Source organism: Procambarus clarkii, chromosome 34 (genome assembly GCF_040958095.1).
Source record: "Procambarus clarkii isolate CNS0578487 chromosome 34, FALCON_Pclarkii_2.0, whole genome shotgun sequence".
NCBI lineage: Eukaryota > Metazoa > Arthropoda > Malacostraca > Decapoda > Cambaridae > Procambarus > Procambarus clarkii.
This window is the reverse complement of record NC_091183.1, coordinates 2,809,670-2,813,509: the sequence shown is the minus strand read 5'-3', so window position 1 is coordinate 2,813,509 and position 3,840 is coordinate 2,809,670. Positions and strand designations below refer to the sequence as shown.

At 47.9% G+C, this 3,840-nt stretch overlaps 1 protein-coding gene across 1 annotated transcript in view; it reads left to right on the top strand.

Annotated features, from left to right (window-relative positions):
* LOC123762151 (uncharacterized) overlaps nucleotides 1-694 on the top strand; it is a 56,875-nt gene extending 56,181 nt beyond the window's left edge. Inside the window, exon 6 of the mRNA XM_045748529.2 lies at nucleotides 1-694. This exon is cut by the window's left edge and continues 888 nt beyond it. The gene's annotated coding sequence lies outside the window, so the exon portion shown is untranslated.
* Nucleotides 695-3,840: the final 3,146 nt, after the last annotated feature.

The window sequence follows — 3,840 nt, the reverse complement described above, 5'->3', positions numbered from 1 at the left end:
GTGTCCCCACCACATTGTATCCTTCAACACTATATTCCTTACCCACTCGTGTAATAAGACCTCAAGTGTCCCCACCACATTGTATCCTTCAACACTATATTCCTTACTCACTCGTGTAATAAGACCTCAAGTGTCCCCACCACATTGTATCCTTCAACACTATATTCCTTACCCACTCGTGTAATAAGACCTCAAGTGTCCCCACCACATTGTATCCTTCAACACTATATTCCTTACCCACTCGTGTAATAAGACCTCAAGTGTCCCCACCACATTGTATCCTTCAACACTATATTCCTTACTCACTCGTGTAATAAGACCTCAAGTGTCCCCACCACATTGTATCCTTCAACACTATATTCCTTACCCACTCGTGTAATAAGACCTCAAGTGTCCCCACCACATTGTATCCTTCAACACTATATTCCTTACCCACTCGTGTAATAAGACCTCAAGTGTCCCCATCACATTGTAACCTCAACACTTATTATACAAAATTTATCTTACCATCTGCTGAAATATTGTCATGTTTGTTAAAAAGGACACTATAATAAAAGTCATATTTTATTATATCAGTTGCAAGGGAATTTTACTTACTAGAATTGCATTTTTCACTAATGTAAATAATACCTAGTAATTGATGTTAATGTTTTTGTTTATCTTTGATATAATAAAAACAATTGTCATTGTTCAATACCTTAGTTTCATTAACGTGTTGAGCTATTCATCACATCACCCACATTGTTGAGGTTATTGATGACACCACCACTCAAATTGTTGAGGAATTGATGACACCACCCACCATGTTGAGTGATTCATCACACCACCACCCACCATGTTGAGTGATTCATCACACCACCACCCACCATGTTGAGATGTTCACACCACCACCCTCCATGTTGAGTGATTCATCACACCACCACCCACCATGTTGAGTGATTCATCACACCACCACCCACCATGTTGAGTGATTCATCACACCACCACCCACCATGTTGAGATGTTCACACCACCACCCTCCATGTTGAGTGATTCATCACACCACCACCCTCCATGTTGAGTGATTCACCACACCACCACCCTCCATGTTGAGTGATTCACCACACCACCACCCACCATGTTGAGTGATTCATCACACCACCACCCACCATGTTGAGTGATTCATCACACCACCACCCACCATGTTGAGTGATTCATCACACCACCACCCACCATGTTGAGATGTTCACACCACCACCCTCCATGTTGAGTGATTCATCACACCACCACCCTCCATGTTGAGTGATTCATCACACCACCACCCTCCATGTTGAGTGATTCACCACACCACCACCCTCCATGTTGAGTGATTCACCACACCACCACCCACCATGTTGAGTGATTCATCACACCACCACCACCTTGTTGAGTGATTCATCACACCACCACCCACCATGTTGAGTGATTCATCACACCACCACCCACCATGTTGAGTGATTCATCACACCACCACCCACCATGTTGAGTGATTCATCACACCACCACCCACCATGTTGAGTGATTCATCACACCACCACCCTCCATGTTGAGTGATTCATCACACCACCCTCCATGTTGAGTGATTCATCACACCACCCTCCATGTTGAGTGATTCATCACACCACCACCCTCCATGTTGAGTGATTCATCACACCACCACCCTCCATGTTGAGTGATTCATCACACCACCACCCACCATGTTGAGTGATTCATCACACCACCACCCTCCATGTTGAGTGATTCATCACACCACCACCACCTTGTTGAGTGATTCATCACACCACCACCCACCATGTTGAGTGATTCATCACACCACCACCCACCATGTTGAGTGATTCATCACACCACCACCCTCCATGTTGAGTGATTCATCACACCACCCCCCACCATGTTGAGTGATTCATCACACCACCACCCACCATGTTGAGTGATTCATCACACCACCACCCACCATGTTGAGTGATTCATCACACCACCACCCACCATGTTGAGTGATTCATCACACCACCACCCACCATGTTGAGTGATTCATCACACCACCACCCACCATGTTGAGTGATTCATCACACCACCACCCACCATGTTGAGTGATTCATCACACCACCCACCATGTTGAGTGATTCATCACACCACCACCCACCATGTTGAGTGATTCATCACACCACCACCCACCATGTTGAGTGATTCATCATACCACCACCCACCATGTTGAGTGATTCATCACACCACCACCCTCCATGTTGAGTGATTCATCACACCACCACCCACCATGTTGAGTGATTCATCACACCACCACCCACCATGTTGAGTGATTCATCACACCACCACCCACCATGTTGAGTGATTCATCACACCACCACCCTCCATGTTGAGTGATTCATCACACCACCACCCACCATGTTAAGTGATTCATCACACCACCACCCTCCATGTTGAGTGATTCATCACACCACCACCCACCATGTTGAGTGATTCATCACACCACCACCCACCATGTTGAGTGATTCATCACACCACCACCCACCTTGTTCAGATGTTCACACCACCACCACCCACCTTGTTCAGATGTTCACACCACCACCACCACCTTGTTCAGATGTTCACCACACCACCACCACCACCCACCTTGTTCAGATGTTCACCACACCACCACCACCACCCACCTTGTTCAGATGTTCACACCACCACCACCACCTTGTTCAGATGTTCACACCACCACCACCACCTTGTTCAGATGTTCACACCACCACCCACCTTGTTCAGATGTTCACACCACCACCACCACCTTGTTCAGATGTTCACACCACCACCCACCTTGTTCAGATGTTCACACCACCACCACCTTGTTCAGATGTTCACCACACCACCACCACCTTGTTCAGATGTTCACCACACCACCACCACCTTGTTCAGATGTTCACCACACTACCACCACCTTGTTCAGATGTTCACCACACCACCACCACCTTGTTCAGATGTTCACCACACCACCACCACCTTGTTCAGATGTTCACCACACCACCACCACCTTGTTCAGATGTTCACCACACCACCACCACCTTGTTCAGATGTTCACCACACCACCACCACCTTGTTCAGATTCATCACAATATCACCCACCTTGTTGAGTTGTTTTAGTTTCAGCTACTCTGAACAAAAGTTCCAAGTAGCAAGGGTATGGTGAGCCGTAGTGGACTTGTTGAGCTATTCATCACCACTTTCCTTACTTTGACATTCATCACCACCATCCACCTTACCTGAATAACGAGAGGATTCTGGGAGTTCTACTCCCTGAGGCCAGGCTCAATTTGTTATAACTTGCTCCAATAGGATGTTCCTTGGAGCGACCCGCAGGCCTACACATCTATAACAGCCTGGTTGGTCCAGCACTTGCAAGAACTATTCTCAGTGCTTCGAGAATACATCCACATTTGTTCCAGCAATATTTCTAATGCTTGCTGGGGAGTCCCGTCCGTGATGTCACCTTGTCATAGTGAGGGGCTCACATACACCTCCCTGGAACCGGTGAGGGTTGCCTTCGCCCCCTCTGGGTGTTGTAAGTGCAGAAGGGCACCATGTAAAGTCCTTGTTAATCATTGGACCATCCGCTATAGGGGTCGCCCGTGAGGGGCTGTCCTAAGTGGGTGGCTGCGGCAATAGACGAAGTAGTAGGTCACTCCTTGTTAAAAAGGCGAGCACCGCAGGGAATGACGCACCCCCTTGTGCACTGGCCCGTGCTGGGCCTCCCTGGCTACCCTGGTAGGTGGTGTCCCTTGGTTCCAGGCCCCAGACTTTGAACAGTTGCGGCATGGAAACTGAAAC